Raw genomic sequence first — 16,196 nt, forward strand, 5'->3', positions numbered from 1 at the left:
TACTCATTCCTTGATTTAGAAGTTTATATTAATGGTGGGCTTTGTTCTCAGCATGGGGATTGAGGAGTCAGATTTCAGGCTTTTTCACAATTTTGTTTTTAGAGCTCATTCTGGGGGTTTGGAAGTTTTCAGTGCTTCCAGTGTAAGGTAATTTAAGTAGAGAAGCACTAATGTATTGTTCTGCCCTGATTGTTTTTTCTTACCTAAGAAAGGTTTTGGATCCCTTGGGGTTTTAATTGATTCTACTTCTTAAGGCACTTCTTTCTTTGACCTGGAAATTTCATTTACTATTACAGCTTATCTTTTTTTTGTTCAAAAGTGTTTCTCTCTACTCTTGTAGATCCCAAAATGGGTATAGTAAAGGAGTTTCCAAACAGTTGCTCTTCGGGGCTCCTCCTCTCTCTTAAGCAAAAGTCTTTTTCACCACCTTTTAACTAGGACCCAGAAGTGGTTCTGGGTAATAGAGTTTCCAGATAGTATCTTGTCCTGTTATCTAGTGCTAATTCAGTAATACACTATAATCTCTTTCAGATCACTTGTCAGGTTCTCTTAATGTCTTTGGCTTGAACATTCCCAACACTACTGCTACTTCTGTCCTACCAGTAGTTTTTCATCAATATGAGATATGAGTCACCGCCATCCCAGTATCATTGGATCTCTTTTTTAACGATCTGTATTATCTTGGGCCTGAAGGTCTCTGATGTTTTGTTAGCTCTTCCACTCCTAAATTTGATTTGAGGAATTTAGAGTTGTTTAGAGGGGAATGTTGGGAGAGTTGACTTAGTGCTTTTCTACCCTATCATCTAGGTTATGTTGCTCTTCTTTATTTTTTTTTAATATTATCAGCATTCTTCTTTGTGGCAGGTCTCTTTGTAGTGGCCAGAAACTGGAAACTGAGTGAATGCCCATCATCTGGAAAATGGCTGAATAAATTGTGGTATATGAGTGTTATAGAATATTATTGTTCTGTAAGAAATGACCAGCAGGATGATTTCATAAAGGCCTGGAGAGACTTACATGAACTGATGCTGAGTGAAATGAGTAGGACCAGGAGATCATTATATACTTCAGCAACAATACTAGATAATGATCAATTCTGATGGATGTGGCCATCTCCAGCAATGAGATAAACCAAATCAGTTCCAATAGAGCAGTAATGAATTGATCCAGCTACATCCGGCGAAAGAACTCTGGGAAATGACTATGAACCATTATATAGAGTTCCCAATTCCTATATTTTTGTCTGCCTGCATTTTGATTTCCTTCACAGGCTAATAGTACACTATTTCAAAGTCCAATTCTTTTTGTATAGCAAAATAACTGTTAGGACATGTATACTTATATTGTATTTAATTTATACTTTAACATACTTAAAATGTATTGGTCAACCTGCCATCTGGGGCAAGGGATGGGGGGAAGGAGGGGAAAAATTGGAATGCTGTAAAATTACCCATGCATGTAACTTGTAAATAAAAAGCTATAATAAAAAATAAGGATATAATAATATCTTTAAAAAAAAGATAATGGGGGAGCTATTTATAAATATCAGAGTGATATTCTTTATAATATAGTAAGATTTACAATAAATTACATTATTTATTTAAAAAAAGATTATCAGCATTCTTGTGAAGTTACTTATGATTTCAACTTCATATCATCTTCATGTTATCCCTCTAACCTTATGTCAGTTGCCAAATTTTATTTCTACCTCTACAGCATCTCTTGGATCTCACTCATTTTTAACATATGAATATACACTGTCTTAGTTTAAGACTTTCTCACCTCTTACATAGACTATAGAAGTAAATTCTTGAATTATTTTTTTTACTACATTTCAATCTATTCTTCACATAGTTGCCAAGGCAATTTTCTTGAATGTCAGAACTGCCTATGTTATGCTTTCTTCTCAGTATATTCTTCTGGCTTTTTAATTGTTTCCAGGATCAAATATAAGCATCTTCATAGTTTGGCCCATTCCCACTTCTCTGATCTGATTTTCCTTCTCTGTGTATATTCAGTGATCCAAAGCCTGGACCATGTGCTTTTTCTCATACAAGATGCTTCTCCTTTCTTTGTGTCTTTGCACTGGACAACCCCTTTGTTAGGAATGTTCTGCCCCTTTAGCCTTTTGTTTTAGCCTTTTACCTTTTGTTTCCCTAACTTCCTGCAAGGATCAACTCAAAATTTGAACTTCTGTAGGTCTTTTCCTTGTCTTTTGCCCATCCTCTAATGCCTTCTTCATCTGTCTCATTGTCTTCCATTTTTTCTTTCTGTCTCGTGGTATATACCTCTTTATGTACCTGTCTTTTAAATTAATCACCTTGAACAAAGGTACTTTTTTGCTTTCCTTTCTTCCATAGTGTTTAGCACAATACCTGGTATACAATCAAATTAGACAAAAATAATTTCATAAGTCCAAAGGCTAGAATCCTTCATTTTATTTATATTTTCATTTGAAATTTTTAAGTAAGCATTGTCATCATTTTACAAAGGAAGACAGTTAAGCATTGAATGGAGGAACCTACCAGATGTTTCCCCCCTAATATACTGCACTTGTGAAGTCAGTTCATTGTTTAGAAATCATTTACAATTTTTTAGTATGTTACAAATGAAGTTCATATAGTTTACTATGTAAATCCCTTCACAATCTAGCTTTTACATTTATTTAATATTTGTCCCCTACTATTTATTCTATCCAAGATAGACTATTTACCTATTTACTAAACACATCCAAAAATCTTCTACCTTAATCTCTTTGCTTACATATTTAATGGTACCTGGAATGTCCTCCACAACGCTTGTTGCTTTTACCTGTTATAATAGTAAGTAAAAAGTAAATAATAAAAAAGTTCAAATAGGAAGAATTACATGAATAGCCAAGTATTTCTCCCCTGTAAGAACTCTCAGACCATTTAAATTATATTCTTGTTGCACATATTCCAATTTGTTTTTTTGTTTTATCTGTACATATGTTTAACTTGTATCTTTTAGACTCCTTACAGCAGTTACATATTTTGTTTATTTTTGTACTTCCTTTAGCATCTAGCAGAATTCTCAGTAATCAATAGAAGATACTCAATAGGAGATGCTCAACAAATTTTTGTTGAAGTCAGTCAATTTGTCAAGAATCATTAACCCCCAGTTGGATGCTAGTCCCTGTACCAGGGACATAGAGTAGAGGATTTAAAATTGCATCAGATGGGGGTAGGGAGTAAGATTTTGCATACTTGAAAACTCATAGCATTGACCAATTTTCTTGTAGAGTTTATAGATTTTATGTTCTAAGAAGTTCATTGAATTAATTGTGAAGTAAATTACAGGTTATTTTCTAAAGCAATAAAGATGTTTCTTGTCTATTAACAGGCTCATTGTAATGTGATGCTGGGCCTGAACATACTTAATAACTCCCGTTCAAGGTTGAATTAGGAAGTTTTGTGCAGACGTGGAAGAAGCAGGTAAATATTTTATTACTATTTCTCCTGATGTTATCCAATCTACTTCCTCCTTATTCTGTCAAATTTTCTTTCACCAGAGTATGATCATTTCTATAAATATTGGTCAGTACTCTGCAAAGATATTAGTCTGATGATGACAAGTATATATATGATTATTTTCATTTTGTATTATCTTGGATTTCTTTCTCATCATGTACTTTTTCTAGTTTTCAAACTTAGCATTGAGTTTGAAGTTTAGGAAATTTGTGCTTTAGAACTAGGGAAACATTATATAAGGAAAGCCCATTTGAAAAAGCACCCTTAATCAGTGCAGGAGATGTCTTTTCTGCAAATTATAAACTTGGGGGGGGTTCCTAAAATAGTCAGAAGTTAAGTGACTTGCCCAAGATTTCACAGACTGTATGTGCATGAAGCCAGACTTAAATACAAATTTATGATCAAAACTATTTAATAGCATCATTTGAGTGATTTATACAGTAAAGATAAAGTCTGTTTTATTTATGTTAGTCAGAATATAATATTTTCTGTAACTAGTGTCCCTAATAGTGTCCCATCTAAAATAAGTACAATTGTTTATTGTAAATATATAGTACATGTATATTCCTTTTTGTTTTAGTTTAGACCTATATTTTCATCAGAGTAAGGAACTCTGTAGTTTGGAAACTCTCCCTAGCAATGACAATTAGCAGGTCTTTGTACCTTGTTTTATTGTGCTGCCTGCCAACACAGAGCCTAGAAAGCTTGCTCCATGGTCACATAAATTATATTTAGTCAGAAGCAAGAATGAAATTCATCGTTTATAGCCCACCTAAAATACCTTCTTATTCCATGGTATTCTTGTATCTTCAGCGTACTTAGAAATCTTCCATTAAGTTTTGATGTTTGTTTTGAAATGCTTGTCCCTTTTTACTTTAGCTACATAAATACCAATTGTCACTACACATATGTAGAAGTGTTATATAATTCCTCAGTAGGGCATAGCATATGTGTGCTCATATAAAAAGTGTAACCATGTGGTTTGTATAAAAGTAGAGATGTGCAGGTTGTGGTTGTCATGAAGATAGATCTCTAGAGAATGACCTAAATCTTTCCTTGAAAGGATAAAGTAACAGAATCATGGCTGGCTACTTATTCCATCAAACTCCAAAAGAGATATCAGACTAGATTCATTTGAGTTCCTCATCATATATTGCCCATCTGGGATTGCAGTTTTTGAGTTTGAAAGGAAAGTCACTTCCCTGGCCACCCTTAAGACGGAAAGCAGCCTTTTAGTTCTAATGTACTCCTGACCTTCTTCCAGCAAACTTGGCCATATATTAAAAAGAACCTTCGCAAATACCAAATAAGCATATTTTCGCAATAATACATTAAACAGAAATTAAAGTATTACAATTTAAAATATGCCAGAAGTTAGAAGCCAAATAAGTTTTCAATTCAGATTAAAAGAAAGAGGCCAGTATCACCCATGGAATTTTTTAAGTCTATATGAAGTTGAGCTAGCAATCAGGGACATATTAAGCACTTTACTACAGATTCCAGTTTCCAATCTCTTCCTTTCTGTGGGTTTCTTTGGAGAAAACTTAGGAATCTCTTTTATCCCTCTCTAAAAGATGCTCTGGTACCACCTCCAGGGCCTCCTGAGATATAGCTCTCTCCCTACCAGTTAGAAGTTGTGCTCTATATTACAAGTAGCTCATAATATATCCCAGAATAAATGGTACAGTAAAGTACCAGACCTAGTCAGGAAGACCTGAGTTTAAATCTTTCCACAGACACTTACTCTGTCTAAGCAAGTCACTTAACCACTGCTTGCTTCAGTTTTCCTCATTTGTAAAATGGGAATAATAGCATTTCCCAGAGCTGTGAGTTGGTAAAATTCCTGACACATAGTAGACACGTTTTGAAGTATATTACAATGTGGACATTTGTTTTGCTTGACTCCTATTTGTTATGAAGGCTTTATATTTCTTTTTTATGGCAAAGAAGATGAGCAAGAGAAAAAAGAAGGCTGGATAATTTTTTTTTAAATAAATGAGGCAGAATAGGGTCAAGTGACCAGTACAGTTTAATAATAGTTTATTTACTTATAAAAGTCTTGTGCTTTCTGTTTCACTAATGAAGATTTCCTTCTATGTTTCACATTTTATTTTATTATATTTTTTATCTTTTTTCATGTATATTAAAATTAGCTTTAATTCTAGGAAGATGTTAGATTTATTATAAATCAAAATGGTATAAAAGTGGAGGTTCGTTAAACCCTGAAAGAAAATATAAAAACACTATCTAGATTCTCCTTATCAGGAAGGAATATAGTTTGGTCCCCCACAAAATAAGGGTTTTTTCTAAATTCTTATATTAGGTGTGGCAACAAGTTACTCTTTTTCTAATGTTAGAAAAGATATTGTTTAAAAAAAATTAAGATAGTTTTACCATGTAAAAGTAAAAGATACCTATACTTTCATGGAAATGGTGTGGTTGGAGAATATTTAAGCATCTGAGTCTGCTTTAACATTAGAATTTGGCAAACTTTTGCCTTGGTTGGTTTCATAGAAATAGAAGAATCCTCAAGAACTCACCTGGCTCCAACTACTAGTTTTCAGTTAAATAAAATGAGTAAAAATCCTCATTTTATAGATGAGTAAACTGATTTAAATGATTTGCCCTGTCCCCATTAAGGCTTGAGTACGAACTAGAACCTAAGTATCTTTTCTTTAACTATAGACTCTTTTTCCTACCGTACCAAATTTTTATCTTTAAAGAGTTTATATTTTATAGTAGCTATAGGCAAATATTAGCTTTTATCTTTGTTGATGGCAAAGATATAGAAATAAAGTAACATATCAATTCACTATAGAGGTGACAAATCAAGCATAAAAGTTCATAATTGCTGATGTCTTCCCTATTATATTTTTTTGAAGGGAGATTAAAAGCATCTTAATGTCTTTGGTATCTCCCATTCTCTTGGAATCTTTACTTATTTAAAATGCCTTAGAAAATGAATTCTAAGCGTTCTTTAAGATTGTGTTGCCTTGAGCAGAATTTTCTTGTTTGTATTTGATCAAGTTCTGCTTCTTGACTATCTTCCCACTATAGTCCTGCTTCTCCACCTGTTACTAAATTGGTAGAGTCCAAATATGGTAATTCCACTAGTCATCAATGAAAAAAGCCAGATTTCATGTATTTTGTTCCTTTATTGGTATATCCCTTCCAGATTCTCATAGAGATGCTCTCTAGCTTGTTGAATTTTTATCTTTCACCACACTCCCAGAAGGCTCATTTTCTCTTTAACTGTCTTTTTGACATTATTTGTTTGTTATTTTCTGAGGAGTATGAGAGTGGGGAGCAGAGAGGAGAGAGAGCAAGAAAGAAAGGGAGAAGGAAAGAGAGAACTTTTTGAAAGATGTTGCATTTTAAATGAATATTCTTTGGGCTGTCATTTCTTTCTAATTGATTAGAAAATCCTGCCCCTGACATTTAAGCTGTATGACCTGGGCAAGACCTGCATTTCCTTATCTGTGATATGTGGGGATTAGATTTATGAGATTCCATCTCTTGGCTGAGGTTTTTTTGTTTTGTTTTGTTTTGTTTTTTAATGTTTCTGGCTCTTTCTCCTATCTTTATTTTTGTCTTTGTTTTGCAGTGAAGCAAATTATCTTAAGAAAAGTTTATAACATCTGAAATAACTTTTATTTTCTACTTTTCTGAGTCAACTTTTTGTTCAATGATCACAGGAATTGCCTTCATTCCATACAATATCTTCTACTTTTCTTTATGCTTTTTTTCTAATTTATGTTTTCACTTTAATCAGCATCAAATCTAATTGCATATAGAAAATTTATTTTGCTATGACTTGTCATTTTGCCTGTGCTAAAATAGTTTAATGCTGTTTGTTGATATTTGTAACCGGTATCTTTTTGACTTTTTTATAGAGAATATTTATAGTATTTAATTTTTTGTCTGAGTTCATTTCTTCAACCCAGGTCATATATTAAGACACAGTTTTCACCATTATTCCACTGCATCTCCTCATTGCATTGAATTCATTGCATATCAATGTTAATATGTATATATGTATGGATACTTATTTTGGAAGGCTTTCAACTTTTTCATATAATTTTCTAACTTCTTAGTCAGCAGATCACATTGCATAAGAGGCATTTATCTTCATGGTGGTCTATTTGTATTTGTGCATTATGAAAACTGAAGGCAAGATTATAAGATTATAGGATTTAGAGCTGGGTGAGCAAGTATTCTAGGAAATTACTTTCTGGTCAACTTTGGGTGAGTGTTGAATTGAATTCTGCCAATGCTTTTATTCTTTCCAAGGAAAGAGTAAATGCCATCCTTCCATTTAGCAGCAATGAATGGTTTTATGTCTCTTGGTTTAAGTTTTACCAAATATGCCACTATTGGTGTGCTTATCCAAAATTTTTTAAACTGTTTAATTCCAACAGTCTGATTCTGCTACTTACTGTACTTTTAAAGGACATGGTAAATTAATCCAATGTTACACAACTACAAACAGTCTGAAGGAAGAGTCAGACTCATCTCCTTGGTGTCAAGTCAAGCACTGTGTCTACTCTTCCATGTATCTTGTACACAATAATAAAAGCATCTCACTGAGTTTATTTTATGTTTAAATGTTATTTCCTTAGGAGCAGTTCACTGTTATATTATCCAGCAATAAATAAACACTAGACAATAGTTGCATTCTGGTGTTTCATTAAGCAATATTTCCTCTAGTGTCTCAGTCACATCTATAACAATGACAATTAATAGAATAACAGTTGTTTCCCCCATTAAAGTAATCAAAAAGTAGGGGGTGGGGTGGGAGAGGATATCAGACATTCCTCAGTTTTCCTTTTGGCAGTCAAATACACATCCTCAATTCAGTTCCATTTAAGAAACATTTGTTAAACAAATGTATTTGAAAGAAAGTGTTCTAAGCTTACAAAGAGAAATATAAACAACAATGATGAAAATGTCCCTAACATTGAGGAGCTTATATTCTTTTTTTTTTTTTTTTTTTTAATCCATACATTGATCTAAATATTTTGGGAATTGCTTCATATTTTCTGCCTGAACCAATCTTTTGGATTAAGGGCTTCTATAATTTTACCCTGTAATGCTGAAGAAACTGAGCAAGACAGAGATTAGAGACCAGTTCAGTAATTTATTAAATGGCGAGAAATACTGGGATCCATGTTGATCCCAGGGCTAGACGATACTATCATCTCAAAGAGTCTAGCCCCCACTATCGGGACAGGGAGCCTTTTATGGAATAACAAGAACAATGACAGAATGGACGGACCTAGGTAGGGATAACCTATTAGAGAGAGGTTACTGATATTCTAATGACATTAAGGAATGTCTATAAACTCTTTATCTCAACCATTAAGAAGGGACAGTCACAACCTAAGGCAGAATTACGAAATAAGACAATTAGAGGAACTGGTCACCACATTAAAAGGGAACTTTGGCATTACAACCCTATTTTATTATTTAGTATTTGCTTATATTTATAGTCTCTTAGGTCATGTTAAATGCTCCCTAATTTTATTCTTCATTAATAAGCATTCAAACTCATTCTTCATGATTTAATGACCCTCAATAATGGTTCCTCTTCACTTTTTTGATATATGTGTCAGATACCTACAGGTCACACACACACACACACAGACACACACAAATTGCCCTATTCTTTTGGGTTTTGCTAATTGTCTTTTTGGGAAAAAAAAGAAAATCCTTTCCTAACTTTGTTGTCTTTCAAAGATTCTCTATTGAGTAGAAATATATATATAGTTAATCGAGTAGAGATATAGATTTATAATTTGAAAATTTGGACTAACGAGTTGTTCAAATGAATTTGTTCTTCAGTACCTTGACTTTTGCAAGTACATGTGAGCAAAGAATAAGGAAGTATTTTACTATGTTATAACCAAGAGCTAATCCTTCTAGTTCTTGTTCTATTGATTGCATTGTGATAGATAACATTCAGCAAAAGGTCGATATTATATTACAAGAAAAGAAACTAAAGTTGAAAAACAAAGTTTTTTCTTTTTCTTGTCAAAAAAGAAAGTTTACAAAAGTCAAATTTGTGGCCTGAAGCTATTTGGTAGTAAAATTTTGATGCCATTATACAAAGTAGCAAAATATGGATTTTAACTGGCCTGCTTTTCAGTTCAACTGAAGATTAAGTACATTCTTAATGGTCTGATTTGCTGGGAAGAGCACTATTACAATAATCTGCTTTTTACAGCCCATATCAAATAGGAACTTGCATCACTTATTACAAAGTTTGTGCTTTGGGAGACATTTTCACGGCATCTAGCAGTACTGCCCCACATTTCTTGGAATTAGCCTCTAATGATATCATCTCCCAAAATGAGTTGTTTCTCAAACATACTGATTGTTTTGTGGTTAATGTCTAATCCAATAGTTATATTTAAAATGTCATACAAATTTGTAAGAAAAGGTTCATTGAAACTGCTGTTGTATCCATAAATTGTATGAACATTTTATGGAAGAGATGCCATGCAGTTTGAATGTTTTTTTAGATTTTCTTTTTCTCTACAAGATATAAGCGGGAGAGATGAGAACTCATTTTTAACTGTTAGCAGTTCAAGTTGTTAACCATTGTGTGCTTTAGAACAGAGGACTGTTACTGTAGTTATCATGTAAAATAAAGTTGGAGTCTAAAGCCTCCTTTTAGCTGTCAACCTTATTAAGAAGCTACTCATGTGTTGAACCAGGTACCTGTATTGTATAAGCAATGCATTGTAATGTCTAGGGAGAATTTTCTTTCCCACACTGCTGCATTATTAGGCCTTGCTTCTTCAACTTACTAGCTGCAACTCACAGCACAGTAGGTCTAATGTAGATTGACGCCTATGCCAGAAGACTGATTGAAACTTGTGTCTCACAGTTGCTAATGCTCACTGAACCATTTTATTGAAGATAAAGTAAATAAAATAGATTGCCATATGAGAATTCTCTGAAATCAAATGGAATAATTTGACAGGTTTAAGCCCATGAAGAAGAAGGCAAAGCACTGAAGCAGATGGAATACTTTTTATGCACAACATAACAGGGTTGGGGGTGGGGAGAGAATCATCTCTATTGCATTGGCTATAAAATATTAATTTTTTAACAGCGCTTAATTGTCAAAGACAGTCTGTGCTACTCTGTTTGTTTGTCCTTATGCTATACACTGATCTCCCAACCTCAAAAAGATTTATATAAATAAAAACTTTTGAAGAATAAAACCATGGATGATTTTTTTTTCTTTCAGTTTTTCTGACATTTAAGTGCATGGATCAGTAGCCTTATAGAATTTAATAAACAATACAAATGAATGGGAGAAACTGAATATACTATAGAATATTTTTAGGCTTGAAAAATGATAGTGAAGCCTCTGCCTCTGAAAATATATGGTATTGAGAGTTTTTACTCTTTTGTTCCATAATAAAAAGGAAAGAATATAATAAGAGGACATTGCCTTTAGGAAATGCACTATTGGTATTCTATTGGATGTGTTTATTATGTGGAGTTAAAAATAATTCAATTGGATTAGGTTCTGCCATCTAGAAGAACACTCCTAATGTTACCCTTCAAACAACTTTAAAGTAACTCCTCCTATCAAATTTGGGAGTGGCAGAACTAATAAAATTTGGTCAGGGTAAGACATTTTCCTGGCCTCCAAAAACTTAGGAGGGGAGCAAGAGAATTCTGTGACCATTCTGCAACATCCAGAGACCCATCTAGAATCAGTTGGCACTGCATTGCCAACAATGGCCACAGCAGCAAAAGCAACTTTGGGAACTCTTACCCTAAAGATAGTAAGGGGATCAGACAACTGTTCAGAAAGAAATTACAATCAAAGTACCAAAATATTATTTTATAGAAGTAGAAAAAATAATAAAATTCATCTGGAAGACAAAAGATCAAGGATATCCAAGGAATTAATGAAAAAAAATTACAAAGGATGGTGGCGCTTAGCATTACCAAACCTAAAACTATATTATAAAGCAGTAGTCATCAAAACCATTTAGTACTGGCTAAGAAATAGAGTAATGGGTCAGTGGAATAGATGAGATACATGCAACACAATAATCAAGTCCTATAGCAATCTAATGTTTAATAAACCCCCAAATTCCAGCTTTTGGAATAAGAACTCACTATTTGACAAGAATTACTAGGATAACTGGAAAACAATATGTCAGAAACTCAGCATAGACCTATATCTCACACCCCCTACCAAAATAAGATCAAAAATAGATATATGATTTGGCCACAAAGGGTGATACCATAAACAGATTAGGAGAACAAGGGATAATTTACCTATCAGATCTTTGGAGAAGAGAAGAATTTATGACCAAAGAAGAGCTAGAGAACAATATGAAAGATAAAATGGACAACTTTGATTACATTAAATTAAAAAGTTTTTGCAAAAGCAAAATCAACAGAAACAAAATTAAAAAGGGAACTACAAAGCTGGGAAGAAATCATAACAGCCAGTATTTATGATAAAGGCCTCATTGCTAAATAAAGAACTGTATCAAATGTAAATAAGAATATAAATCATTTTTCAGTTGATAAATGGTCAAAGAATATGAATGGACCATTTTCAAATGAAGAAATTAAAGCTATTTCTGATCATATGAGAAATGCTCTAAATCACTATTGATTATAGAAATGCAAATTAAAACAACTCTGAGGTACCACATCACACCTCTGAGATTGGCTAAGATGACAAGAAGAGATAAAAAATTGATATACTAATGCACTATTGCCAGAGTTATGAAATAATCCAACCATTCTGGAGAGCAATCTGGAACTTATGCCCCAAGGGCTATAAAACTGTGCATACCCTTTACCCCAGCAATGCCATTACTGGGTTTGTATCCCAAGGAAATCATAAAGGAAAGAAACGGATTCATATGTGTAAAAATGTTTGTAGCAGCTCTTTATGTGGTAGCAAAGAATTAGAAAATGAGTGGATGCCCATCAACTGGGGAATGGCTGAACAAATTTGGTATATGAAGGTAATGGAATATTATTGTTTTATAAAAAAATGATGAACAAATTGATTATAGAAAATCCTGGAAAGATTTACATGAACTGATGCTGAGTGAAACAAGCAGAACCAGGAATACATTGTACACAATAATAGCAAGAATGTGCAATGATCAACTATGAATGACCTGGTTTTCCTCAGGCATTCAGTGATTTAAAGCAATTCCATTAGACTTTGGACAGAAAATGCCATCTGCATCCAGAAAAAGAACTAAAGAGACTGAATGTAACCCAGCACATGACATATTCACTTCTTTTTTCTGGTTTTTTTTCTCCTTGTTTTTTTCCATTTTTCTCTTCCAATATGATTCATAAAGTAATGTGTGCTAAAACTTAATTAGTTTTTAAGAAGAAAAATTACAGGGGACCCTTTACTGGCACTGGGTACAGCTGACTCTGATAGGCAACTCTTGCTCATAAGCAGTTCTGGATCACTGTTCCAGGGCAGAGAGGAGAGTTGGGGGTGCAAATAATTGCATGGGATTAGGGGCTCTGGAAACCATTCCAGGGCCATGAGGAGAGCAAATTCTTCAGTTGCAGAGGAAGAGGGAGTCTTCCTGGGTAAACATCAAAATCCAGAGCAGGAGAAATTGTGACCACATCTGGGGAGAAATCTCTCCTTGGATCACATCACCTTGGAGGCACCGAAAGTTGCAGACTCCCATAACTAGCTCTGAAAATGGCCTTAAGAAAAGCTTGGGACAGAGTCTCCCTACTTTCAGATAAGCATTCTTCAACTTTAATGTAAAGCTCAAAGTCAAGAAATAGACTGGAAAAATGAACAAAAAGCAAAACAAGAATTTGACCATACAAAGTTAGCACCATGGTAGATAAAACCAAGTCAAAAAATCTGAAGAAGGCAACAGTGTAAAAATAGCTAACAAAAAATGTTTATTAGACCTGATTCAACAAGAATTCCCAGAAGAGGTAAGAATGATAGAGGAAAAATTGAGAAAATAAATGAGAATGAAAAATTAATCACATTTTAATCTTGCAGACATTTTTAAGTACTAGCAATTTATTTTAAAGGGAATTATGCAGTTTCTCCCTCCACAACATACAGGCTATCTGTCCGTTTCTCTTTGTTTCCATTATCAGCAACCTAATAGAATAATTATCAGCCATCTTGACCATTGCCATATCCTTAATTGGTCTCCCACAGTTCACAATTTTGTGTTATATTGAAGTTTTTATGTGTAGGATTGGCCATATTCTCTCTGCTCAAAACCTTTCAATTATTTCCTGTTTTGTGAACAGTTGAGGCTCTGGATTGTTTGATTGTTTTGCTTTCCCAGGCTTATCTGATTTTAATCTCTTATCATTGCAACCCCATACATTCTGTGCTTCACATAATCCAAGTAATTTGTCATCTCTTCAACTTGTCCATAAATATTACTTTACTTGTATCATTCCCTTCCTGGGAAAGTTGTGGCTTCCAGGAATGTTGGTAGTCCAGTAATTTGAGTATTGACCCTGAAGTCAAGAAGACCTTTGTATCTCTAATACACTTCTGTTCTATTTTTTTTTTTTGCATTCATTTGTATGTTTTAAATTTTAATTTCTAAAATAAAAGGGTTCAGTTACTGTCAAATTTTCTTTATGCTTAAAATGAAATATACTTATTAAAAAAGTGAAATCTATTTTTCATTGTTATTTATGCTACAAAACCCACTTGGGACAATATTTATTCTTTGAGAGAGAAGAGGAAGGGAGTTTCTATTCAATCATATTTTACTCTCAGAACTAAGTTGTTGAAAGGCAGCATTATGTAGTGGTCCGATAACCATGCTCAGAGTCAGGAAGACTGAGTCCAAATCCTTACTCTAATACACACTTAACCATTCAGTTTTTCAAATAATCTCAAGACTATAAATTGTAGAAAAGTTATTAAGTTGTATTAATAGAGGGACTTTACTCACTTAGATTTCCCTACATCATTGGAGTCAGAATGAGAAAAGAATTTGAAGTGAGCAACTCCTTGTGGAGGAAGATCCTGTCTGAGTATAATGAATGTTATTTATTTTGTACCAAAACCATTCATCTAAATTGCCATCAACATATACTAGTGTCATTCTGCTTCCATCCATACTGAGTCCTAAAATGTGAAATGATAGGATTCTCTTCTGGCTCTAAAAGTTATGGTTCTGCTATATCATTTTTTAGAACAACGTAGCCTACCATTAGTATCTTGTTGCATGGCAGTGTTTTTCACTGAACATGCTATCCTTCGTGGTAAGCTATCAACTACTTTTCCTCATCCATTCCCATATGTAAATGACCAGAAGCAAAGCACATGTTTTATAAGATGAATTTGAAGCTAATGTAGTTCTTTTCTAAATACAGTTATTTTGTGTCAGTTTGTATGTAGGTTGGGAGCTCTTTAAGGACAGGAGTTCTATCTCTTTAAATCTTTTTATCTTCCTGAGTACTTCCTTAGCACTGGTGTTCTCCACATCCTTGACATTTAAGCATTTGTTAAGAGAGTAAAGACTGAATTAGTGACTCTTCTAAACAGTGAGATTTTTTTTTTCAGAGACAGAATTTTCAGCTACAATAATAATGTGTTACCAACTAGAAATCTATAATATCATCTTTAATGAGTAGGTAGAAATGTGAATACTTTTTAAATTCTTAGAAAGTCTGTTCATGTAAGCAGACTATAGAGATAGCCTGCAATTTTATTTGTATTCCATTTGTTTAGCAGATATTTTTCCCCATTTAGATAATAAAGACAAAATATAGCCCATTCCTATGTGAATTTTATCCTACTTTGAATTAATGGAATGTAAAATTACAATGTATGATCACAGGCAGATTTGCATTTTTATTTCCTATGCTTGTTTTAATGGATTGTTAACTAAATAAGAATTTTTCTTTGAATTCAGTCCCTTTAACCATATTAAAATTGTACAGCCTAGATCATGAAGAGACATAAACCGTGAGCCCTTACAAATTCTGATTTCTACTTCTAAAGCCAGTGTTTTCCATAAATGGAATACCAGTTAAGTATTCTGACAGCTCTCTCTCTGTGTACATCTCCTTCTATCTCTGTCTCTCTATCTTTCATGTTTCTCTCTTTCTTTATCTCTGTTTTGCTAAATCTCTCTCTCTCCCCCTTTTCTTTCTCTCCTCTTTCTCCTTTCCCCTTTTCCTTTTTCTCTTCTCCCCTGCCTTTTCTCCATTTTCCCCCCTCCTTCTCTTTCCCTGTCTCTCTCTCATCCATCAATATTACACTAACTTTCTTCAAAAATAGATCCAATCCTCCCTACAGTAAGAAATATCAGTAATTGTATAGCAATTAATAAATATTCTAATGAGATTTTAAAAACATATTCTCGTGGTTGATATTTATAAGATTTCCTGTATCTTTTTTATCACCACTGAAATCATGTAGTAGTATGTTTACAAATAAACTAAGACTTGAATATGAGGATTATGTGGAATTAATGACATTTCCTAAGTAGTCCATTGATTAACTTTTTTTTTTTTTTTTTAATTTAATGGCCTTTTATTTACAGGATATATACGTGGGTAACTTTACAGCATTAACAATTGCCAAACCTCTTGTTCCAATTTTTCACGTCTTACACCTCCACGCCCTCCCCTAGATGGCAGGATGACCAGTAGATGTTAAATATATTAAAATATAAATTAGATACAAATAAG

General features: G+C 33.4%; 1 protein-coding gene across 1 annotated transcript in view; it reads left to right on the forward strand.

The window, feature by feature from the left end:
• FOXP2 (forkhead box P2) overlaps nt 1-16,196 on the forward strand; it is a 696,776-nt gene that overhangs the window by 249,751 nt on the left and 430,829 nt on the right. Inside the window, exon 3 of the mRNA XM_031938846.1 lies at nt 3,364-3,455. The gene's annotated coding sequence lies outside the window, so the exon portion shown is untranslated. The remainder of the gene's footprint in view (nt 1-3,363; nt 3,456-16,196) is intronic.

The sequence above is a fragment of the Sarcophilus harrisii genome, chromosome 5 (genome assembly GCF_902635505.1).
Source record: "Sarcophilus harrisii chromosome 5, mSarHar1.11, whole genome shotgun sequence".
NCBI lineage: Eukaryota > Metazoa > Chordata > Mammalia > Dasyuromorphia > Dasyuridae > Sarcophilus > Sarcophilus harrisii.